At 36.4% G+C, this 27,103-nt stretch overlaps 1 protein-coding gene across 7 annotated transcripts in view; it reads right to left on the bottom strand.

Annotated features, from left to right (window-relative positions):
- Positions 1 to 27,103, bottom strand: part of CNTN1 (contactin 1) — a 340,010-nt gene that overhangs the window by 229,256 nt on the left and 83,651 nt on the right. For 5 of the 7 annotated variants that reach the window (XM_076007181.1, XM_076007180.1, XM_076007183.1 and 2 more), the window contains exon 2: positions 17,043 to 17,090. The exons of the other annotated variants lie outside the window; for them this stretch is intronic. The gene's annotated coding sequence lies outside the window, so the exon portion shown is untranslated. The remainder of the gene's footprint in view (positions 1 to 17,042; positions 17,091 to 27,103) is intronic. 7 annotated transcript variants of the gene reach the window in all.

The raw sequence follows: 27,103 nt of genomic DNA, 5'->3' as shown, positions 1-27,103 counted from the left end.
ATAGGAAATATTAAAAGCATTTCTTCAGACTAAAGGAATTGTGATACTATAGAGAAACTTGGTCTACACTATGAAATGAAGATTTCTGGAAATAGTAAAAATAAAGAGTTCATTGTGCTCTAGTGATCCTGAGTTAAAATTCCTGAGCCCCTATACCCTGAGCCCTTTAAAATTTGCCTTTCCTACCTAAGCCTTGCTCTCCTGATGCCCTTAAGTTTTACCCTCCTCTCTATATGTCAGCAGATTCCCATCCTGTTGTTGATGAGAGAATGTGACTAAAGTCTCACCAGCTAATACAGGGTCAGGTCACCATTTTCCCTGATACCAGTGGAATTTAATATTCCAGTTGAATAAATAACTGGTTTTATACTTTAATTTCAAACACATAATCTCTCAGGTTTTTTTTTAAAGAACAATTTTGCAAAGTAGTAATAGCAATAGTCCCTGAAATAAAATATTATGAAATTATTAAAGACAATAACCAGCATTCTTACAGCAGCAAGTGGCTTGTGAGCTGTGTATGCACACATATATTTGTGTTAAATTTTTATTAACATTTATTTAACATGTATATACACCTTCCCTACTTCAACTTTATTAATATTATATTCAAGAGAAGAGAAGGAAATTTCAAAGCCCACAGCCTAAGTTCTACCTTTACCCAACTCAACTTTTGTTTTAAGTAATTTCTATAACAAAGTCTAGATATGCAAATCATTTGGAATAATTTGATTTGTTTAATGGGGATCCCATTACTATGTTCAGCAGTCTCTAAACAATTAGCAACAGGAGCCAAACCTTGGGACTGGATAAGTAGATTAGCACACTCAACCATATCTTCATTACCTTCCAGTGAGAGCAAAACTTGGTAGGTAATTGCAAGTGAATGAAAGCTTGATGTCATATGTCAAAATCAACTCATCCACTTTATTTCCCCTTAAAGATATGTGGTCCTAAAGATGTCTTCCCTCTCTTCTCTCTCCCTTTTCCTCACCAGTCTTCCCCTCCTGTCTCCTTCTCATCTTTCCTCTCCTCTTCTCTCCTTTTCTTTTCTCATTTCATGTTCTGTCCCTAGATATTCTCATCCACTTGCATAACTTGAAAGATCATGTATAATAAATTCAAACTTATATCTCCAGCCAAAATGTCTTTTCTGAGCTCCCGATTCACCAGCCAAATTATATACAAGGGTTCTTCAAAAGTTTTATGAAAAAATGTGTATTATGATAAAACTATGCATGGGTTTCAGGGTTTTTTTTTCTTTTTTTTGCACCAAAATAAATTTGGACTAACTTGTTATAACATGTCTAACAGGATTTAGTTTGAGGTGCTAAGAACGAGAAGACATCAGTTTGAAAAGAGCCCCTATCAGAACAACATGAATTCTGCAAAAATTGAAACAGGAACAAATATTGAATTTATGGGGATCACAGTCCTGAAGTTTTCTTCAAAGAATTGTAACAGGAGATGAAACATGGCTTTACCGGTATGAGCTTGAAGACAAAGCGCAATCAAAGCAATGGCTACCAAGAGATGGAAGTTGTCTAGTCAACACAAAAGTGGATCCATCAAGGGCAAAGATCATGGCAACAGTTTTTGGGGGATTCTCAATGTATTTTTCTTGTTGACTTTCTGGAAGGCCAATGAGCAAAAGATAATGACTGCTTATGTTGAGAGAATTTTGAGAAAGTCACTCAGAACTTTTGCAAAAGAACACCCATGAGAGCTTCATCAGAGTCCTTCTCCACCATGTCAATGCTCCTGCTTGTTCCTCTCATCACACAAGGGCAAGTTTTGAGAGTTTCAATGAGAAATCATTAGTCATCTACCTTACAGCTCTGATTTGGCTCCTTCTGACTACTTTTTGTTTCCTTATCTTAAAAAAATCTGTAAAGGGCACCTGTTTCTCTCCAGTTAATAATGAAAAAAAAAAAAAAACTGCATTGACATGGTTAAATCCCCAGGATTCTGAGATTTTTAGGAATTGACTAAATGGTTGGTATCGTCACTTACAAAAATGTCTTAAACTTGACGAAGCTTATGATAAGAAATAAAGTTTGTATTTTTTATTTTTATCTTTTAATCATATTTTACATAAACATATTGAAGTCCCCTCATACTCATTGTTTACACTTAGGTATCACAAAAACATCTCAAACTCAGGCAACACACAACTCAACTTTCTTCTCCTACATTTGGTTTCCCTTTTTGTCTTCCCTATCCTAGGAAATTGTACCACCATCCACTCATTTGCTCATGCCAAAAACTGAGATATCATCTTTTATATTTGAAAGATTATGTATATACTGATGAACTCAAACTTTTTCTCCAGCCAAGATGCGTTTTGTTAACTGTAGACACACAGACTTCATATTTCTAGTAGCTTATCTCATTGTGAGATAACTGAAACCTCAATATTTTCCCCAAATTCGGCCTTCTTCAATTTTTTCTTATCTAGTAAATGACACCACCGTACACCATATGTTTATGTTTGAAGACTATGGCTATAATCCCTGTTTCTACTTCCTAATTATATAATGAATCCATTCACTTTTCTGTTTGTTTTCATTGCCAAGAGCTAAAGTCAAACCATCACCATCTCTTGCTTAGACTGCTGAAATAGTCAGAAAGATGATCTCCCCATATTCACCCTGCTGCCTGCTAATCCATACCAAATACTATATCAGAGCACCTAAGAGAATCTTTTAAAAATGCAGATGTCATCATATCCACTGAAATCAAAATGTTTAGTGTTTTCCTACTATAATTACTATTTTAAGTCACCTACATGGCATACAATGTCCTCTTGGCACCTAACCAACCCTCCAGTTTCATCTTGTTCTCTTTCCCCTCTCCTTCTCTATATTCTAACCACACTGTCAATCTCCCTGTTTCTTCCTGACTCAAAGAACTAATACTCCTTCTTTCAGGAATGCTGTATCTCCAAATATTTGCTTAGCTAATAGACTCATCTTTCAGACCACATCTTCTTTACCACCTTGCAAACTATGATAGGTCCTTCTGTGATCTAGTTGTGAGACGGATCTCAGTATGTTGCCTAGGCTGGTCTTGAATGCCTGTGTTCAAGTGATCCTCCCATCTCAGCCTCCTGAGTACCTAGGATTACAGATGTGAGCCACCATGCCTGACTCTACCTTTTCTTTATTCCCCTATTAAAACTGTAATTAAAAACCCAATTTTGTAATTATTTATTTATGCCTAACTCTTCCACTACAATGTAATTTTCACTATGGCAAAGACCACATTCATTTCACTTGCCTTTCATTTATCTAGTCTGGTCTGGTGTTTGTCACTGTGATTGGCACACAGAGGGTACCAAATGATATTTGCTGGATGCAGGGAAATGAATTGATGACACAATATGCGCTTGTATCAGAGGATCTGATCCTTTAAGTATGAGTCATCAATCACTATGATAGAGTAGACCATATAGGACTGAGCTACCTGATTATGAATAAATGGTTCATTTTCAACTTCAGACCTTTAGCTAAGGATACTTGTTATTAATCTTCTCTCTAAAATTCTGCAGTACTTGTCTCTATACCAGGATTTTGCCTCCCTAGCCTGTCAAATTTACCTTTAAAAAAATTCTCCTTTAACCTGATGTCACCCACAAACTGCTCTGACTTTGTGTCCAAACCCATTTATTCTTAAGTGGCAAGGTATTATTACCTCCACAAACTGACCTATACCCTAACCTACTTAAATTCTCTGCTGTCGTAGATTCCCACTTAGGCTCAGCCTAAGACAGAAAACTTGTTAAAGTTTTGTTGTTTTCACTTTGTTGTTTCACTTTGCCTTCTCCAGGGAGATTCTCCTTAGCTCTTTGAGAATTTTCTTAGCTGGCTCCTATTTTTCTAGTTGTTAAGGCTAATGTGCTCAAGCTGGTGTGGAAATGACTGCCAGGTATGTTGAAACCCTTGATGGATTTAATTTTTCTAACTTCTGGTTTCCAGGGTGTGATCCATGTCTGTACTCTCAAATATTAAGCTGTCAATTTCATTCTCTATCAAAACTAGGAAAAGCTTACTTGGTTGGGAAACCTGTTGTTTTTTTAATTTAAAAATTTCAAAAATATTGTTTAACATTAGAGAATACTGTTTTTAAAAAGGAAAATTATAGTGAATTTTCCCTCCTAATTTGTATTGTTCATCTTTTCAAACATATCTTCCTTATCAACCCAATTCATTGTAAGGAGAGAGAGGGAGTATATGTAACTATTAAAGGCATAAATTTTAATTTCTGACACCTTGGAGTTTAATGCCATATTGTATACTTAGTCACTGTCCATAATAAAGTTACTTAATCTCCCTTAAACCTCAATATATTTATTTGTCAAATGAAAATACTAATAACAATAATAATGCCTATACCTAGGAATACTGTGGATATTAATTAAATGAAATAACATGAAAAACTTACTGAGCATAGTTCTACAGAGTAAGTTCCCAAAGCTGTTCTTACTATTATTGTATAAATTCCATGCAACACTGGCACCATGCTTCCTGCTTCTGTGTTGTACACATCTAACACAGAGCTTGCATAAAATAGGTTTACAATAAATGCTTATTTATTGAATAGTTAATGAGGTCATCCAGATTTTCTGAGTTCTTTTGTTTTATCAGGTCTTAATGACTCAGAAAATATTATTTCTCATACTAGGAAGCCAAGTGTAGAAACACAAGGATTACTTTCTGCCAAAAAATAATATAAACATATTATTTTAGTATATGTGCTGCCAAAGTGAGCACGATATAAACGCATTATTAAAGTGCTTTTTCATTCTTAATTTTTTTACTAACTCCTTAATACTGAGAGGGAAAGACACCTCATAAGGGATGTAAAGTAATTTAATTTCAGTATTGAACATAATTTGACCCTATTTTATACTCTGATTTGGTGATAGAAGTAATCTTAGTGCAAATTTTAAGAAGTGATAGATTTTATTATATATGCATTATGAACTACCCAATAATGGATCTTATCATGCATAAAAATACCAATTATGTATATAAATATCAAATAATAGATTTCATTATAGGTAATAGATTTTCTTATATATACATTATCAAACAATTATAGGTATTGAGACTTTTTTGTGCCTGGTATTGTCCTAAGCATTTTCTGTGATTAATCAAATCTAGTGTTTCCAACAACCTTCCAATGCCTTGTTTTCCTTCAGTTATGCTCCAATAACCTGAGAGATTGTACATTAATTTAATTACTGAGGTTCATGTATAAATATATATAAGGTTAGAAAATAAATTAGAATGACAGTGGAATTTATGCTTGTATTGTTTTCAGCTTCTGACTAGAAAGCAGTGTGGTTAGAGTATGGGCTTTGAGACCCTGGCCCTCCGTAATGTGTTGCTGCAGGACATACCCTCTATTTAATATTATCATATGCCTAAAGAAATTCCTTTGCCACTACTTGTGGTATAGGTCTACAGGCAATGAATTTGTTTAGCTTTTTTTTTGTCTAAAAAAAATCTTTAGTTAGGCTGCATTTTTTGAGAGAGAGTTTTTCTAGGTACAGATTCATACATTGGCAGTATTTTATGGGTTTTTTTCTCTTTCAGCACTTTAAAGATGCTATTCTTTAAAGATACAGGTTCTATGTGGGGAATTGGAAAGAAGATAAGAATGACACTAAGGTTTCTAGCTTGAAAAAAGTAAGTAGACATGGACCTAAATCATTGAAATTGACTAAGAAAATACAATAAATATAGGAAAACAGAAGATAGTGAATCTGTCAGTCCCATTCACTTCATTCTCTTAAACCCTTGGCACCCTGTTGCACAATCACCAACACAATAGTTGGAACATCTCTTCACCTGGTTTCTAAGATACCAGCTCTGCTTCTTTATCTCTTGCTTCTCTGTCCATTGCTTTTCAGTCTCCTTTCCCAGAGCAACATTTTTATCATCATCCTTTAATGATGTAAGGAAGAATACTGTTATTTTTCTCATTTCATCCTCTCTTCTGAGGTATTTTCATCTACTCTAATAACTTAACCTACCATTTATAATCAGTCTAAACTTACATTTCCCATCAAAATGTTTTTTCTGAGCTCTGGACTCATTGACCAACTTACATACTTTATATTCACACTTGGGTAACTACCAGGTGTCTCAAACTCAAGCAGTCCCCAACTGAACTCTTGACTTTTCTACCAAATTGTGGTCTTTTTCCAGTCTTCCCTATTCTAATTAATGTTACCAGTCTCCATTCATCTGCTACTTAGATGTTGTATTTTATTCTTCTTCTGTGGTCACTAGCCCATTGCTTTGCACTTGGTAAATATATATTGAATGCATTGTACTCTTTCTCTCCTCATTGCCATTGCCCTGGTGTAAGCCATCATCCTCCCCTGCCTAAACTATTGCAATAAACTCCTAAAAGATTTCCCTGCACCAAAACTCTATCATAGCACCCAGAATAATGTTTTTTAATACTGTTGTCATCATTATTTTACTGGCTTAAAAAAATCTTTACTGTTTTAAACAAATGCTATGCTCTGTCTTCAACAGGCCCTGGTGGGCCCTATATTAACAAGGGCCTCCTCTTGTGCTATTCTCTCATTCACTACAATCCAGTTACCCTGGGCATCCTCCTGTTCTATCCTAATGTACATACTTTCTCTGCACAGCCTCCTCTTTTGGCCTAGAATGGTCTTCCCCAGGTCTTTTCTTAGCCAATTTTACATCATCCTTAAGGTTGTTGCTCCAAATTTACTTCCTTTGGAAAACGCTCAGTTTATCCTCCTACTGCTCCTCTTCGCATGCTAGGTTAGATGTCCTTTGATTCATTCTTACAATATCTGTACCTCTTCTGGTTAGAACCTTGGATAACTGTCAATAAATACTTTCTTGTATAATTGTTTATTTAATGTCTGACCTTCTTGATGGCAGGGATCACATTTGTCTCACTTACCTTTGTATCTCTCCAAATACAGTTGTCACTGTATTTGGCACACAGAGGGTGCCAAAAATGATTTTGGAATTCACAGATGAATGAATCAGTGGCACAAGGTATGACTGTAGTAGCTGTTAGCAGGAATCTGATTCTTTAGGATGGAGAATTGGCAACTGTTATAGGGTTGGCCTAATAAATGTAGACTGCCTGCTTCCAAATAAATAATTTATATTCAACTTTAGACATTTGACTTATGAATTCCTACATCTTTAGTTTCTCTCTGAAATAGCTGTTCTTTGGTCTGAGGATTTTCGCCTCCTTGGCTTGTCACGCCTTGCCCTCATCTCTAATTCAGTTAAATCCTTGATGCATCTCACCCTGACTTCTTTGGCCTGTGCTGTGTTGCTTGTTCTGACTCTGTGTCCAAATTTATCTTCACTTAAGTGAGAGAATTTCGCATTCTCCACGACCTTACTTAAGTTCTGTCCCTCCTGAAATTTTTCTTTTGTCCCAGATGGCCACCTTGCCTCTCAGCCTAAGACAGACCCTTCATCAACCACTATTAATTCTAGCTCACTCTGGTTTGGTGTCTTCATTCTGCATTCTCTGGGGAAGCTCACTTCAGTCAGCATCATGACACTCTTCTTCCTCAGCCCTTGTTGTTTTAGTTTAGCACTTTTCAAACTTTAACTTGAGTATAGATCATTTGGAGAGCTGTTTAAAACGGATTCCCAGGTCCCACTCCTAGAGATGTTTATGCCTAAGGTCTGGAGTAAAAATTTCATATTTGTTTTTATAGCAAGCTCACAGGTAAGGCTAATGCTGATTTTGCCAGTCCTAGAACCATACTTCAAATAGCTCTATTCTAATAGTTTCAGGCAAGTTTATTAAAATCTGATGTGAAGTTGATTTACTGAGGTTTTAAAAACACCAGGATTGCTTTAACTTTCCTTAAAGCTGGTCATTGGGATCTAAGCTGTTTCTCTATTCCTTCTGTTTAAGCCATTAGCCTCTTCCACAACCATGAAGCCTCCTCTGCTTAGGAACCCTTTACTACAAGAAATATGGCTGTTTATGTTTTCCTTTATGAATATTTAAAAGCATAGTTTAATACTGCTCACTGATCATTGATCATAGTCAAAATGTTTTCCATTAGGAGATGTGCATTTCAGTGGTGAAATACACATTTCATCTGCTATAACCCAGGTTTGGCTCTGGGCAGGATATTTACTAGCTGTAATCAGCTTACTCATCTGTCAAATCAGAAATATAATGATAGCTGTATTAATAATAACTATATAATAACATCGCATTGACTGGTTAAATGAAAGAATTTAAAAGAAACTTATTCTTTATTTAAGGTCAACTGATTGTAGACATGAACCACACATACAAAATACGTTCACAGTAACACCTAGGTTAGTGTTTGATTAAATAACTAGGTGCCATAGCCTAGCCAAATTAACACATAAAACTAGTCATCATAATTCCTTTTTATCTACAGAACAAAAATAAATCTTCGTATTCAATGACCTCCATGATCCTATTTAAATCTTCTCTTCTAATTCTTCCTTTCTCATTGGGAGGAGAAGGGAGACTCATTTTCAAGTTGCATCTTTTTAGGAAGCCTTTTCCAATCATTCCTGCCTGATAGGGAAATACTACAAGTAATCATTCCCATTTCTTTTCTCAGAGTCCTTAAAATTTTCCCACATCTCTCTGTATTATAATCCTCTATATGTATAATAATTTTTGCACATTTGTTGAGAGCTCCTTGATTGCAGGGATTCTGCTTTCTTTTTATATCTTTCTTTTTATTTCTATCCCCTATTGCGACTTTTTACCAAGGCACTCAAGAGATGTTTAGTAAATTTATTAAATTATCCCCCAGCCCAAGGTTTTAAATAATGGCTTTACCAACAATATACCAACAATATAAAATTTAATTCGCTTCATTTGAAGGAACAACATTTTAAAGTTGTAACACATTAGCAAATTGTCCATTCCATTTTAATAATGATATGATTTACTTCAAAGAAACCTGCTATATTTAATAAATAAGACATTTAATAGTTTTGGGAAAATATTATTTGGGTAAAATACCAGGTGAGTATATTTTTAAAGACAATATTATTGGTTCAGTTCCATTTAAATTATATATTTTCTCACCAGCCATTCAAGAAAAAAGAGAGCAGTAATTCATTTTCAGATTCAAGGGGCAGGCTCTAAAACAGCAGGAACTCAAGCAATTCAGCCATCTATCTGTCTTGAGAGGAATAAAACACTATTCCACTCTGTACTGGCTGGCACAACTCTTCACCAACAATCCCCCATTTAGATATAAAAACAAACTGGCCTTTGTATTTTGTTTATGCTGTCACCAGGGCATTACTCTCAAAGCACTTCAGCAATACAAAAATAATGTTGCTGTCTCTTACAGGCAAAGCTAAAAAATATTCACGAAAAGTGCTGCTCGACAAGCATATTTATCTCAGTTGGTTTCCTCTTTGTACAACAATAGAATTATTAAACCAAATTTCTTATTTTGTCAACATTTTGAAGATTTTTCTGGTTGTATGCACATCCGGGTAAAATTCTGAATTGTGGAATCCATGTGAGGTGCGTATAGGAGACATGGTCTAAATTTGCCCACATGAGACTCTTCCTTACCAACACCTCTCCTCCAGTATGTAAATTTCAAATCGAATAGGGAAAGATTTGAGCAAATAGATGTAAGAATGTGTAAGAGGTGCTATGATAAAAATAAGTGCCAGATTCAGAGAAAGCATAGAGGAGAAACTAGTATCATCTCTCTGAAGGGGAGGGAAAGAAGGAGGTCAGGAAAGGTTTCACTCAACTAAGTGTTGGAACAGGAGTATTTTCCAGGTGGGAGACAGGGGAGTTATTCCAGGGAGAGGAAGCCACATAAATGAAGCACTAAGGGACGACATAGCTTGGCTTATGCTCTTTGAAGAATGACAAAGTGAGGCATAATTTAGCATTGCATTATTTTCTGCTTTAAGAACTTTAAAGCATAATGCTGAAGGAGCTCAGGGAATTTCACCATAAAATATGACTCCGTGGTATGCAGAGTATTGTTAAGTAAAGGGCCTCAGAGATCAATAGTCTTTGGAAGGGGTTTTCCCCCATCTCAGTGATGACCAGAGGGACCCGTCGTCAAGAACATTTGCCTTTCCGCCCCGCCCCCACTCCCCCGGTTATCTCAATATCTATTTTAGGAATCTATTTCAGGAAAGAAGATCAAGAATGCAACTGGACCTGGCCCAACCCATTTTAAAGATAATACCTATCTCTCAGGTTAATTTAATTTCCAAATGAATCACTTATAAGTCAATCTGTTTCCCTACAATCCATTCATTGCCCTAAGTATCTATTCATCCTTCCTATAAGTGATTTATTGACCCTAAACAGAATTATCTATATTCCTTTCTCACTGTCCCCTCTAAAATGAAGATCTATAAACTCCTGGACTCCATTGGGATATTGAGTAATCACTCTGTCATTCTCCCCTTGTGCATGGTAAATAAATTTCTAATCCCTTTCTCTTATCAATCTGCTTTATTGTGAGTTTATCTTTCAGGGAACTTTCGGGAGCAAAGGGGAAGTTTTCCCTTCTCCCCCACAGTTTGGCTTAGTAGGCAGGATTTGAGTCTTTGTGGGGGAAACTTTAATGGAACCTGAAGCTCATCTGAGTTTCCCTGTAGAGGCAGTAAGGGGCATCATCTGGATATGACAAATGCAAAGGCCAATTGGGTGTGGGCCTTAACAGCAGGAGTCATACGTATTGCACAAGTCATGCATGTGCTCGAATTTGCAGATGGAAGGAAGCAGAGGGGCATGCAGCCGCTGGTCTCCCTCATTATCGATGAAGTACATGCTCTCAATGCTAGCCTTGGGCAGCACTAAAGTGCAAACTTCCCCAACATAATACATTTATACAAGCGGTGGGTCTGTGGAGGTATTTCAAGATTAGATGGGACAAGGAATATTAAATTAGCAAATATCAAAGACATAAATCTAGAAAGTAAAAATCTCACACATGTTCACATTATATTTTCTAGGAAAATAATGCAAACATTACAAAGATAACAATACAACTATATTTTAAGTTAAACAATAGAAAACGCTTAATGCAATGATGAGAAATGGCCAGATTACATAAAATGTAATAAAATAATATCTTTAAAGAATTTGTGATATGGAACCATTCAAAATTCAATATGAAAATAAGATAAAATAAAAAATAAGATATTAAAATTTATGCATATATGGTCTCAAAATATTCCAAAATGTTAACAAAAGTTTGCCCATGAGATGTGATATTATGAATTATTTCTCTTATTTTCCAACTTTTTCAAATTGAGTGTCATTTTTTAAATTAAAGAGTTCCTATCATAGGACACTATACACATATTTGCTTTAATCCTTATAATGATCTTTTCTTTGTCTTCCCCTTTATGCCACATAAGTATCATTAAATAACTTTTCTGTACTTTTAGCAGTGTCAGTGGAAATTTAGAATTCAAATTTAAGTTTCTTTAAGTTATTTTAACTGTAACACTATTCCTCTTCCAAATGCATTCTTGCCTTACCAATTCTGAGAAAGACGGGAACCCATTATTTCAAGTGTTCAAGAAAATTTCTAAGCAATTGAAGTGTTATTGACTGATGGTTGATTCAGTAATCAAAATGCAAATAGTTGGATTAAAATTTCATCTCCTTTCCTTGCCAAGCTTCTGCTCAGAATAACATTAGTATGATAGCAGAAAGTCACACAAAGAAATTTGAAAAGCAGATTATATTATCTACATATGGAAAAATCAATCTCAAAGTAATCACTAAGGCAATAATTATATGGCAATTAATATTTCTCTGCAAGGCATTATGCTAAATAATCTGTGGAGTCTTGAAAGACATGCAAGACATAATTCTTTTCCTTTACAGATTTTATAATCTCGTTTGGGATATATATGTGAGACATATATATGTGAACAGTAAAGATGTAAACTAGTAAAGATTAAAGATACAGGACAAGGGAGAAAATTAATATGTATTAAGTGTCTACTATGTAGTGGGCACTGACAGACACTTTATATATGTCATCTCATTAATCCTCACTGCAACACAATGTATGATATATCTGATGAAGAACCGAAAAGGAAGAGAAGCTTCTTTAGTGAACTTAAACCTAGAAAGAACTTCTTTTTAAAGAGTTACTTTCCTTGCCCCAGTTACCTAGTAGATACCTATTCCCCAGGGGGAAAGTAATAGTAGTATCTTTTGTGATCTGCTAAATTATGGCTCACTCAAGCCTCTGCCAGAGTGGGCCAAGGTGTTATCGAATCTTTGAAGAGATTATTTGGGGTTGGAGAAGGACCCTTTTGAGATTTAATGCTATTGGAATCCTCTTGAAGTATTTCTGCTCCTCATTGTGGTTGCTGGCAGGAAAGAAAAGGTTATCAGGAGACCCAAGGAGATTGCCACAATGCAAGGGAGAGCCTGTCCATGGACACAGGCTCAGAACTAGAGGGTAGAGATTCCTGAGGAAAGGCTGCAGCTCACAGCCTTTCCCATCCTGGCCCCTCCATCATGGTGGACATTGTAGGAACAATGGCTGAGCTTCTTCTATCTAGACAACAGATGGAATCAAGAAGCCTGCAAGAGTTCAGGGATCAGTTTCAGTCAGGATATCTCTGTAGCAGTACAAAATCATCAGTCAGAACATGTTGGGAACATTTCTTTCATGGTAATTCCGTGTGTAGTGACAGAAATCAGTGGATGGACCTCCCAGATCTCTCTCTGCCTGGCATTTGGAAGCAGGTCAGACTACATTAAGATAAAATTATTCTCTAGGAATCTTGGGCCATGGGAGAAGGAGACTTTGGATTTCCTGCTAATGTGAGCATGCCAAGTTTAGAGTTATGTAACAAAAAATCAAAGAGATATAACTACATTCAAATTCTAGCTTTTCTTATTTTTAATGGTGAGATGAAGGTTCAGGGAAGATACATAGCTTGCCTAAGCAACCTCAGCTAGTAATTTTAAATGTCAGGGTTCAAACCTGACACTAATATTCTTAAGAGATGCCACATTATATATTTTCCAGATAATGTTTTACATCCAATAATTTGGTAAATTATTATTCACTAATAATTAGCAAAATGTTTTCTTAAACTACAGATGAATGCCATTGTGCAATTCTGGGAGACAATAAAGCTTATGTTTGCTTTATGAAAAGCTCACAGTCATTTTATTTTATTCTCCATTGAATCTCAGGCATTAAATCCCCTGTGCCTGCTTGGATTTCCTTTTATTTAATAAGGAATTCTTGTTTTGATGAAATGGAATGAAAAGTCATGAGATTTTGTTACATTAGTTATGCTCAGAAAAATAAAGCAACAGCTTTTAATATCTATTCTATAATTCATTCTAATATAATTGATGAGGATCTCAAGTTATTAAAAAGCCAAAATGATTCAATTGTGCATTAGAAATAATAAAAAAAGGAGAGTCTGCCAAAATGTAATATAATGAATACTCTTTAATGACACTGAAAAATACAGCTTGGGTGCATCTTTTCCCAATGTTCCCAAAAGTGCTAAGCAGAGTACTTAGCGATATTCGATGCTAAACACATTACTATTGATTTAAGATAGTTGCCAAGTCCTGAGTAAATTTAAGCATTTGGGAGAGTCCATGGAATTGTCACAAAATCATATAAACATTAAATAGACATAAAGGTGTTTAAGTAACAAGCAATGGGAGAAGTTGTCTTATAAATAAGAAGAAAATTATAATTATATGACTTCATGCTTGCAACTTCTCATTCATGAAAGATTGATAGAAATAGATTATGATAGACAGATTTTTTTATATATTCCCAATGTACCCATAAATCCTGACCTATAATGAGCATCACAGGGAGGTGATAAGAAATATTTGTTGAATAAACGAAGAATTAAGTGTTATGTATATATATTTATACTCATTTATTAGATATTAGAAATATATATTAAACAGAATTTAAAGGACAAGAGAAGAAATACAAATAAGACTCCACAATAACATATAACTGGAATATAGAAGTGAGTAGTAGCGTGAGATAGAAGCTATTCACAGAGAGATGGAATCTTCTAGATAGATCCCATATTCCAGTATCTTCTGGACTCCATTGTTACTATTTAGAAGTCATCTATCAGTCTAATTATCTTTCCTTTCGTGGTGTTTTGTCTTATTTCTCTAACTGCGTCCAGTTCTTTTTTATTGTTGGTGCTTTGCAGTTTCATTTTTAAGTGCTTATCCTCCTTCAGGTTTATTGGACTTCCAGCTTTGAAGATCTGTTGTTCTCTAGTGACCACATTTTTGATAACAGTATTCAAAGCAATCTCTCTGTGAGGAGCTCCTATCTCACGGATCCCTTCGTCCATTTCAGCAGAAACTAAAAATGAAGAGATTATCTTGGAAATATCTACGGACATGCCTCTTGACTAATGGAGTGAATCCTGTGACATACATAAGAGACCCACAGAGGTCTTGAGAAATTTATACCATCAGAAACACTGCCAGATTGGACTGAAGGGGTTGGGGAAATATGATATGAGAGCCTTTGCTGGCTGCAAAAACAAAGTAGTCCACAAGCCAAGGCATTCAGTGGTCTGTAGAAGAGAGGGAAACAAGGAGCTCAGTTCTACAACCAAAAAACCTGAATTCTGCCAACAACCTGAATGAGCAAGAAACTGACTTTCCCCTAGAGTCTCTAGAAAGGAACACAACCTGACAACATCATGATTATAATCTGGTTATGCCCATGCTGGACCTCTGACCTACAGAAATGTTTGTTTACAGAACTGTTGTTTTAAGATACAATGTATATGGTAATTTATTGTGGCAGCAATAGAAAATAAATACAGTAATAAACACACTTGTTTTTTTCTTGTGTCTGATAATTCTAATGTCTGAAATCTTCTATAAGTCTTATATCTTCTGTCATGTTTTTGTTAGCTTTCTCTCAAGTCTATTTTTATCCCCTATATTCTGTAATTTTTAAGTGATTTACTCATTTCTTCATCTTGGAAACACTTTGAATTTAGGTTTATACTACAAAGGATTTCTTTTACATCCATCCAGTGATGATGAATCTAGAACCACTCTAAGTTATTGAATGAGGTTTGCTGGGCCACACAGATGAATTCTGCCACCAAAGTTGTATAAAGTCTACCTTATATTTCTGAATTCTAAGAGCAGAGTTGTACCTCCCCAATCCATTGCAAAATCTAGATAAGTCAATTTCTTTGATGTATCTTCTCAGTGAAAATACTACCCTTAGAGTATTTTCCTTTATGATCCTCATTCTCTTAGAAACTTTCTTCCTAGTCTCCACCTTGCGCTAGCCCTAGGCTTGATGTTATGTTTCCAGCTTTGCACTTGGTGACCCCTCAGGGTTCCTGCTTTTACTTCATCTTTGTCATTTTTGAATTGTTTACATTCTTTTCTTGTGGGCTCAGTAGAGCATTAAAAAAATAAGTCGTTATAGTCATATTTTAAAGTTTTTCATTTATCACCTGCCAGAAAGGGAACACTTGATATAATTATTCAAACCTATACCAATTTATTCTCAAAAATTGAAGTGATTCCTTTCATTTCCTGTACAACAGTTTCATTACCTTAAAAGAAAAGTTACCAAAGTGATAGTTTTTTCACTCAACTTTTTAATGCATTTAATATGTAATCACTACTGACAGAAATGATATTTTAAAAAAATAAGTAGCAGACCACAGGCAATATTTAATAGAATTAGGACCCAATCCTTACCTCTTGCCTTCACTCAACTTTCTATGTCCTATAGGATACATTAATCTGAGTCCTCATTGGTACCTTGAAAGCAAAATAGGGAGACCAAACTCATTGTGTTCCCTAACAAATCATTTATATTCCCCTTTCTATTAGTTTTGGAATTTTTCCTTTTGCTAAAGGGGAAAACCTAAAATCATCTGCTCTCCCTTTTGCTTTATTCCTTTTATCTAATTATCTAATCTGCCATAAATACTGTTAATTTATTTACTTTCTGTCTTCTGGAAACAGCACGCACACCTTCCTCTTTATTTCTACTGCCCCAATTAGGATTAGGCCATCATTTCGTGCCTTGGCAGGACTAGTCAACTCTAGTATTGCATTGTTAATTTTTTTAAAATTGGTTGCCTCAACCAGATTGTGGATTCTTTCATTCAAGTATCACAGCACAAAACACAGTCCAGCATTTTGTAGATAACACTGGAGATGGGGATCAGTTATGAAGCTAGAACACTCTTACCAACAAAGTCAGTCCATACACCTCCAACCACCTGGGTTACATAATTTACATTTTCCTCAAACATGCCTCTTTCCAATTTGTCGCTCTAGCAGACTTGGGTATTAGATAAACCTTGGCTAGTTACTATGCCATTTACTAGCTACTTAACCTGAGATAGAGCCTCAGCTTCATTGCAATATGAGACTAATAATAATTTTTAAAAATTATAATAATTTTATTTCATAGGGTTGCAAGAGGATTAAATGACATAAAGTATATAAAGTGCTTATTAGGATGCCTGGATTATATTGACATTAGTAAATAGTAATATTATTATTGATTAATAAGATTATTTTTATTATTTTTGACAGGTCCCCATATTATTTATGACATGTCCCCATCACTTCAACCCACATTTGATCACTCATTCTGGCCTCTCCTAACAGCTTAGTGACATTGAGCACTACACTATACAGTATTGTTTCCCAATTGCCTGTGTCTTTGCACACTGATTGTTTTATATTAGTATTTTCAGTGAGGGTGGCAGCAGGACATTTGATAAGTGGTTGTCAAGCAATTAATCACACATTTTGATTAGTTTTTAAAATTAAGAAAGTTTACAAAAGTTAAGAGGGAACCAATATATTTAGTGCTTATCATGAAGCAGAATATTGCTGGGTTCTCAGTAACTAGAAATATGTTTTAACATTCAATTATTACAGTTTTGTCAAATATTTTTATTCCTTAAAGCTAATACACACAATACACATATACACGCACACACACATAAATTTACCTTAAGTTTGTGCTGAATTCAGCTTCGGAAGTGATCCAAAGTGGATATCTACAAATCAGTAATTATAAAATTATAGTTAATTGACTTAAAGATTCAAATATTTTTACTGTTAGCAAAAATTTTGTACATGTTCTATGGAGGATCAGTTATATCTTAATCCCCTAGAAGTTTTAAGTTGTTGCTTTGACTATTACAATAAGGTTTTGGCATATCTGTAAATCATATTTATAAAATAAGTAAATACTTTTAAGCTAAAAGAGTTCAAACTTTTCTTATTTTATTCAAAGCTTATTGATGTTTCTATCCTAAACATCATCTTATTCAGCATTGTCAACTTCTATTAAAAAGTAATGCTTAAAATAAAACTGTAATACTATGATATCACTGTTGAATCCCGTTATCCCGTTTTATGTTACAGAACACCAGGGACACTAGACTGGAACCTTTTTTGTATGTGTGTATAATATTGATAGAGATAGTATGGTTTCGGTATTGTTATGTCACAAAATTAAAATTCAAAAGTTCATCATTTATTATGTGACAAGACAAAATTACATCCTAGTAGTATTCTAAAAGTTTTTATTCTCACAAGATAACTAATAAAAAATTAATAGAAGGAAGAGAACAAAAAGAGAGGATTAGATTTCCAAATCTCAGCTACTTTTATCATTTACATTGCCATCCTAAGGGAAAGGCATTCTTTTCTCCTGAGAAAATGTGAAGTCAGGTGCAGAAACTAAAATATAAACAGACATTAAATAAATCAATAAGGATTCATTTTGACTATAATAGAGCACAATTGAGAAGACACAGTGTATACACAGAGACAATTAAATTCAAGGCCTTTTATGCTGCTATATTCACTTAATGGAGTTGCTTTGGGGTTCCTCTATTCCAGTACTTCACTTTGGTGACTCATTTCAATCCAGATAGCAGTTAGAAGAAAATCAGTGAAAAATCAAATTTTATGGAAGGCAGAAATAACAATGATCAGCCCTCCTCGTAGCTCATATAAGGTAATAAAATAACAAAATTCATACCATATTTAAGTGAGTTCCTAAGACATAGAGAAATACTTGTCTCCCATGGAGCCATTAGGAAAGGAGAGGAAAGTTCACCCAGTCATCACTATAACATACTCACCATAGGACTGGGGCCAGGTTCAATTGGCCAGCCCGAACTTAGATTTAAGTTTTCTATTTTGAATGATCAAGATAGATGCTATATCAGCAGAGACCCAAGTGTGAGAGTATGGTGTTAAAGTGGCTTCCATGAAATTTCTCCACTTCTGACTTCATTCCTGTGACTCATCTGAGGCATTTTGTTCCACAAATATGGTTGTGGGTTCACCTGTTTCTGGCACTTTACTTATCTGTGCCAATATGGCTTTGGAGGCCTAACACAGTCATTGCTTATATCCTAAGATATATTGTTCCCTTTGCTGCTCACTTACATTTCAAAGGTCTTTAATTTGTTGCACATCTAAATTATTTTCATGTATTTGGCTCCTACTTTTAGCTGCTTGTGGATGAGACAGCTCTTGCCAACAGAGGTAACCTTACTAGTGAGCATGTGTTTGCTTTCTAGTGTAAGACAAAACCTGATTCATTAATGAGTCATGCCATCTTTATAAAGAAAAGAGATATCCATCATTTTTTAATAAAATTCTCTGAAAACAAAAATTCTACTTTTTGGTGTGATCAGTCATTTCAGGAATCACATCTCACTTTCCTACTTAATGTGCCCTGAACCTCTAATCCAAAAAGAAAAAAAAAAAAAAAGCTAGAAGAAAGTGTCTTGACCTCTCTTTAAATGCCTCCTCTTTTGATTCATGGAATTTATGGATTTTGAAATTAACCTTGGTTATATTTTTCCTCAAAAATAGCACTCTCTATGAAAAGATAAGACAGACAAGTATGAGAAAGATTTTTAAATTTTTAAAATATTTTCTATATCCTGAAACCATATTGTAGTTTTCCACAGAGTTGGTAACTAAATGAATTATTGGGTGATGTTTCATCTCAAGGATTCCAAATTCCTAATGGTCTTACATGTCAAAGCCTAATCCTTTAGATGATTCATTAGCCCTTTTCCCAATTGGAATATATGTGGACCAAGAAGCCCATCTGTCATTTTCCCAGGATGCCAATTTTAGATAAACTGTCAGATCTATGGCTTTCCATGATCACTTGCCTAATCTAACAACTTCTTACAATTTTTCCAAACCACGGCTTTTTGTTTTAGACTATACTCATTATATATAAAAACTTCACAATGCTTTCCAATTACATCAAATTCTAGTATACTTGAAAATGTTGTGAGTTTTACTTTGTTATCATTTATTTGTTTTGGTGAGTGGTGCTCCTGGTATTATAGCGGCACAGAGCTTTTCCTCCATATCCCTGTACTGATCAGCTATACTTCAAAAGCAGGTAGCTTTTAGGCATGCTAAGACTAAGGTCTAGAATAGAATGTAAAAATAGATCACCCTTTGGTCTGGAGACTTTTCAGGAGAAAGATATATGGTCCAAAAGTTCTTAGGAACTAGACTAGATTCCAAGCTCAAACTCTTCAGATTTGCTCCGGAAGTATCCCTACTTCGGGGAGATTTAGGGTTCCCACCTCAAAGAATCCTCAAAACAATAGCAGAAGTAGAAACCAGAATCAGATTGCTTTGAACTGTATTCATCTATGAAAAATTTTTATAATGTAGCCAAATGTATCCTTTTGTGCTTTGATGGTACCTGAACTTTGATATCAATGGAAATGGCACTTTAATATTAAATTTCTTCTTTTAAAAAGGGATTTAACTTCTTTCATTTTCATTTAACTTTGAAGATTTTCTATATTGGATCCCAAAGTCTTAACTGCTTTGCAGTCACTAATAGGAAAACTTTACTTTCATGACTTGACTCTAAAGAAACAAATTTAGAAGAGGATATACTTATTAGAGGATATAATTGCAATTAAGGTTCAATCCCTGGCCATTGGTATTTAGGACTTTTGAAAGTTCAATAACAAAAGTAAATCTCTTAAGGCTTACTGTTTATTTTTTTACTCTATAACTAATTATTCCTTTAGGTGTATTTACACATCCTAATAATACCAGACAACCAGCTTTTAAATTATAAGTTTCCTTTGTAGAATTCTTTAAAGTAGCAGGTGAAAAAAGGTGAGGGAGCTTAAGTGCTTATTTGTTTTAAAGAATGAGAAGTAGCACACAAACGGAATTGCTAAAGAATTCAAAGCAAACAGTTAAGGAATTAAGAAATAGACTATGTGAAGAGTTGAGTAAATTTGACATATTGTACTTAATGAACTCAATCGTTACAATAAAAATAATAGCTACTATTAATTGAGAAACTATTTTACAGGGATAAAAAAAAAGGGTCAGCAATTTTTTGACCTAAAGGGCCAGATAATAAATATTTTATGCTTTGTGGACCATATGGCCTCTGTGACAACTACTCAACTCTGCCTTTGTAGTGGGAAAGCAGCCCAGACAATATATAAGTGAATACATGTAGATATGTTCTGATAAAACGTTATTTATAAAAACAGCACATGGAGTGGCTATACCCTAAAACCTGTACTTTCCTGACCTCTGAAATTAGAGAATAATAAAACAGGATTCTAACATAGAAATGGTGATGCCAAGACACTTTTTTATAGTTTGGCAAAAGCCTTCACATTGTTTTGTCCAAATGGTATAGTACCAACATTCAAGTATAAACATTAGGTTCTACGATATATCTTTAGTCATTGAAAAAAAACCAGAATGAATGTTCCTATGGTTCTTTTGGAATGTCCTCAAGTCAAACATTCCTAAATACAACATTTTTAATGGTTTATAGCAAGATGTTAAAACCAACATCATTTTCATCTCCTCTTTACATTAGTGTTAAGGAATCCCACAAGCTAGCATCTTGTAATGATGCGTTTTTGAGGCAGTAGGCTGGGAGCATCTGTAGGTAAATTTGAAATTGTTAACTTTATATATATAAATATTTACATATATGAATATTTCTATATAAATACATATAAATATTTTTATATATTATATATATATTTTTCTTATTTGCCCTTCCCAAAAACTCAGTAAAAGAGATACTGTTATTAGCCATTCTTGATAGGTGATGGATCTGAAGCTTAAAGTTGTTATGTATATTACCAAGGTTAAACCACTGAACAGTGAGTGGGACCAAGATTTGAAGAACATAGTCCTAGTCAGAGATACCACATGTACTCGTGCAGTTTGTGCACCCCTTAGAACACTACATATAAAGGCATAGACAGTGTAGATTTGTATATTTATTCCAGAAAATTTCCCATAGATGACAGTATATATTTTCCTTAAAAAATTCATAATGTAGAAGATGGCGGACGAATAACACCGCCAGACAGAGGGTCTCTGCAGAAAAGACCGATTCTAGCAGAAACTAGAGAAAAGAAGCAAGAAGACGAGCATACAGCGGACAAGGGCCGGAAGGAGGGGTACCTGAGACCCCGGGAGACTCCACGGGAGGAGGCTGCGGAGGAGAACTGGAGGCTGAGACCACCGGAGCAGCCCGGAGACCAGCGGCAAGGGTAGGTGGATTTGCTATTTCCCCTCCCCTGCATTCGGGACTGCTGGTGGGCTCCCCAGCGGGTGGAGAGACCTGCGGACATCAGCCCAGAGACTGCCGCCGCCTGCCAACGGTGAGCCTGTAACAGACGTGGCACCAGGTTCCCAACTTCCTCCGGGCACCTCCGTGTGCACGGAGAGCCGCGCGGCAGGCGCCATATTGCCTCCTCCCCCCCTCCGCCGACCCTACCCGCGGCTGCCCAGAGAGACAATACAGCCACCAGCCGGAGGCACCTCCAGGGAACGGGACCTTCCCATTTGGGACCCCGCCCGCCCTCCCAGGTGCTGCTGGCACCTTGTTCCCAGGAAAACGGTGCCGACTCAGAGGCTGAGAGACATAGACCCAGCTTGGGCTCCCTGTGGGTGAATTAGGACCGGAAACCCTCTCCCTGGTGGGAATACAGTTTGAACTCTGGGACCCAGAGGTCGGACCTGCAGACCAGATCCCCTGCACCAAGGGCTAGCATTGCCCGGGGCACAGAAGGATTATACGTGAACAGCCTACTGAGGTCTGTGTGCCTCCAGGGGCGGATCGGGCTGAACGTCCCAGGAGGAGGCCGTGCGCCCAACCCAGGTGGCGTTCCTGTGCAGGGAACCTCCCCGCCGGCATCACAGTCCGGGGAGGCCTGGTGGCTTGTGGTCTGGCCTGCTGGCAGAGGCTCAGGAGTAGCTGCGGAGTTGGGGAGGGTGGAAAGAAGCGAGGCCTGCTGCAGACTGTGTGTCTCAGACAGCCCCACCCCCACACCCAGACTTTCTGGCTGAGCGGGACCATCCCAGCCCCGCCCTGACAGCAGAGAACAGAACTTTGACCCCTGCTAACGGCCTGAGGGCAGGCTTACCCAACCCAGCTCTGCCCAGAACGAGAGCTGATAACAGGACTCAAAATCAACACCATAGCCTGTTCCTCCAAGCAAACGCCACCTACTGACAGGGACAGCATCTTGCACAGCCTTTCCACGGCACCCACTGACTCAATATACAGGGAGTGGTCCAATTTCACCCATAGGCACCACCTAACGCCTCAGAAACTAAACAAGGTGTGTGAATACCCAAACAATAACCTAAGGAAAGAAACAACAACTGATCGACATGGGAAGAAATCAGCGAAAGAACTCAGGAAATATGAAGAACCAAACGGAAAACACACCCCCAAGGAGGAGCACCAGCCCCCTAGAAACGGACACCGACCAAAATCAGGCAACCAATATGACAGAAAAGGAATTTCGTATGTGGATCATAAGAACACTCACCCAGCTGCAACAACAACTCAATAACCAACACCAAGAAAACACAAAAAACCTCCAAGAAATGGAACAAAGGTTCAACAAAGAGATTGACACAGTGAAGAAAACTTTAACCGAAGTCCTGGAGATGAAGAATCAACTCAGAGAACTACAAAATACTGTGGAAAGTCTCAAGAACAGGGTGGATCAAGCAGAAGAAAGAATCTCAGAGCTTGAAGATAACACCTTCCAATTAAATAAATCAGTCACAGAAATACAGCAGAGAAACAAGAGAAAAGATCAAAGTCTACAAGAGCTGTGGGATTATGTGAAAAAACCTAACGTGAGGGTCATAGGTTTAGCCGAAGGGGAGGAAGACAGCACTCAAGGGCTGGACAAGCTTTTTGAAGATATAATAGAGGAAAATTTCCCAGGTCTTGCTCAAAATCTCGATATACAAGTTCAAGAAGCCCAGAGGACCCCTGGGAGATTCAATGCAAACAGGAAGACGTCACGTCATGCAGTCATCAGACTGACCAAAGTATCAACTAAAGAGGCCCTTCTAAGAGCTGTAAGACAAAAGAAGCAAGTGACATACAAGGGAAAGCCAATTCGAATAACATCAGACTTCTCTAATGAGACTTTACAAGCAAGGAGAGACTGGGGCCCCATTCTCACTCTTTTGAAACAAAACAATGCCCAGCCTAGAATATTATTCCCTGCAAAACTAAGCTTCATATATGAAGGAGAAATAAAAACATTCTCAGACAAGCAAAGGCTCAGAGAATTCACCAAGACAAGACCAGCCCTACAAGAAGTACTTAAAACAGCGTTACCCACGGAACATCATAATAATAATCCACGGATATAAAAACAACCAAAACCCAAAGATATTAAAGGCCAGATATTACAATGGCTCAAGACACAAATCATAGCAACAACATCCAACCCAACAGAATGATCAGTAATCTACCTTACCTATCAGTTCTCTCAATAAATGTGAATGGCTTAAACTCTCCACTCAAGAGACATAGGCTGGCTGAATGGATAAGAAAATACAGGCCAAGTATATGCTGTCTTCAGGAAACACATTTAACCTGCAAGGATGCACATAGACTAAAAATAAAAGGGTGGAGATCAATATTCCAAGCAAACAGAAGCCAAAAGAAGGCTGGTGTGGCAGTTCTAATTTCAGACGATTTAGTTTTTAAACCAACAAAAGTAGTAAAAGACAAAGAGGGTCATTATATAATGGTGAAGGGCACAGTCCAACAAGAAGAGATAACAATTTTAAATATATATGCACCCAACTTAGGTGCACCCAGATTCATAAAGCAAACCTTACTGGAGCTAAGCAAATGGATTAATAGCAACTCCATAATCGCCGGGGATTTCAACACCCCACTGACGGCACGAGACAGATCCTCCAAACAGAAAATTAATAAAGAAATAATGGACTTAAACAAAACTCTAGAACAATTGGGTCTGACAGACATCTACAGAACATTCTACCCAAAATCCACTGAATATACGTTCTTCTCATCAGCTCACGGGACATTCTCTAAGATTGACCATATCCTAGGACACAAAGAAAATCTCAAGAAATTTAAAAAAATAGAAATCATACCATGTACCTTCTCAGATCACAGTGGAATAAAACTAGAAATCAACCCTAACAGAAACTCACATTTCTACACAAAAACGTGGAAATTAAACAACCTCCTACTAAATGATTACTTCGTAAATGAAGAAATCAAGACGGAAATAAAAAACTTCTATGAAGAAAACGACAATGGAGAGACAAGTTATCAACTCCTCTGGGACACAGCTAAAGCAGTTCTGAGAGGAAAGTTTATCTCCATAAATGCCTATAACCAAAAGGCAAGAAGATCACAAATAGACAATCTAATGAAACGACTCAAAGAGCTGGAAAAAGAAGAACAGACCAACCCCAAACCCAGCAGAAGAAGTGAAATCAACAAGATCAAATCAGAACTAAATGAAATTGAAAACAGGAAAGCTATTCAGGAGATTAATAAAACAAAAAGTTGGTTCTTTGAAAAAATAAACAAGATTGACACGCCGTTGGCTAAGCTAACGAAAAGCAGAAAAGAGAAATCTCTAATAAGCTCCATCAGGAATAAAAAAGGAGATATCACAACTGATCCCAAAGAGATACAAGATACAATTTATGAATACTACAAAAATCTTTATGCACACAAACTGGAAAATGTGGAGGAAATGGACAAATTTCTAGAAACACACAGCCTCCCTAGGCTCAACCAGGAAGAAATAGATTCCCTGAACAGACCAATCTCAACAGCTGAAATAGAAACAGCAATTAAAAATCTCCCTAAAAAGAAAAGTCCCGGTCCAGATGGCTTCACACCTGAATTTTACCATACTTACAAAGAAGAACTAGTACCTATCTTGCAGAAACTATTCCACAACATCGAGAAGAACGGAAACCTCCCCGACACCTTTTATGAAGCGAATATTACCCTGATACCAAAACCAGGAAAGGATGCAACAAAAAAAGAAAACTACAGACCAATATCCCTAATGAATATAGATGCAAAAATTTTCAACAAAATCTTAGCTAACCGAATCCAGACACTTATCAAAAAAATAATCCACCACGACCAAGTGGGCTTCATCCCAGGGATGCAGGGATGGTTCAACATACGTAAATCTATAAATGCAATTCACCACATAAACAGAAGCAAAAACAAAGATCACATGATCCTTTCAATAGATGCAGAAAAAGCTTTTGACAAAATTCAACACCCTTTCATGATACGAACACTTAAGAAAATAGGCATAGAAGGGACATACCTAAAAATGATACAAGCCATATATGACAGACCCATAGCCAACATCATACTGAATGGGGAAAGATTGAAATCATTCCCACTTAGAACTGGAACCAGACAAGGCTGCCCACTATCTCCACTTCTGTTCAACATAGTGCTGGAAGTCTTGGCTACAACAATCAGACAGGAAAATGGAATCAAAGGTATCCAAATAGGGGCAGAAGAGATCAAACTTTCACTGTTTGCTGATGATATGATATTGTATCTAGAAAACCCCAAGGATTCAACCAAGAAACTCCTGGAACTGATCAATGAATTTAGTAAAGTCTCAGGATACAAAATTAATACACAGAAATCAGAGGCATTCATATACGCCAACAACAATCTAATTGAGAACCAAATCAAAGACTCAATTCCCTTCACAATAGCAACAAAGAAATTAAAGTACCTAGGAATATATTTAACCAAAGAGGTAAAAGACCTCTACAGGGAGAACTATGAAACACTGAGGAAGGAAATAGCAGAGGATGTAAACAGATGGAAATCCATACCATGCTCGTGGATCGGCAGACTCAATATCATCAAAATGTCTATACTACCCAAACTGATCTACAGATTCAATGCAATACCTATTAAAATCCCATCAGCATTCTTCACAGATATAGAAAAAATAATTTTACGCTTCGTATGGAACCAAAGAAGACCCCGAATATCAAGAGCAATTCTAGGCAACAAAAACAAAATGGGAGGCATTAATATGCCAGATATCAAACTATACTACAAAGCTGTAGTAATTAAAACAATATGGTATTGGCACAAAAATAGGAATATTGACCAGTGGAACAGATGTGAGAATCCTGATATAAAACCATCCTCATATAGCCATCTCATCTTTGACAAAGCAGACAAAAACATACGCTGGGGAAAAGAATCCCTCTTCAATAAATGGTGCTGGGAAAACTGGATAGCCACCTGTAGAAGGCTAAAACAGGACCCACACCTTTCACCTCTCACAAAAACCAACTCACGCTGGATAACAGACTTAAACCTAAGATATGAAACTATTAGAACTCTAGAGGAAAAAGTTGGAAACACTCTCCTAGACATCGGCCTGGGCAAAGAGTTTATGAAGAAGTCCCCAAAGGCAATCACAGCAGCAACAAAAATAAATAAATGGGACATGATCAAACTACAAAGCTTCTGCACAGCCAAAGAAATAGTCATGAAAGTAAACAGACAGCCTACAGAATGGGAGAAAATTTTTGCATCCTATGCATCCGATAAGGGACTGATAACTAGAATATACTTAGAACTCACGAAAATTAGGAAGAAAAAATCAAATAACCCCATTAAAAAGTGGGCAAAGGACTTGAACAGAAATTTTTCTAAAGAAGACAGAAG

This window comes from Microcebus murinus, chromosome 10, assembly GCF_040939455.1.
Source record: "Microcebus murinus isolate Inina chromosome 10, M.murinus_Inina_mat1.0, whole genome shotgun sequence".
In the NCBI taxonomy this organism is placed as follows: Eukaryota; Metazoa; Chordata; class Mammalia; order Primates; family Cheirogaleidae; genus Microcebus; species Microcebus murinus.
Note: the sequence above shows the minus strand (reverse complement) of the source record. Positions and strands in the feature narration are given on the sequence as shown.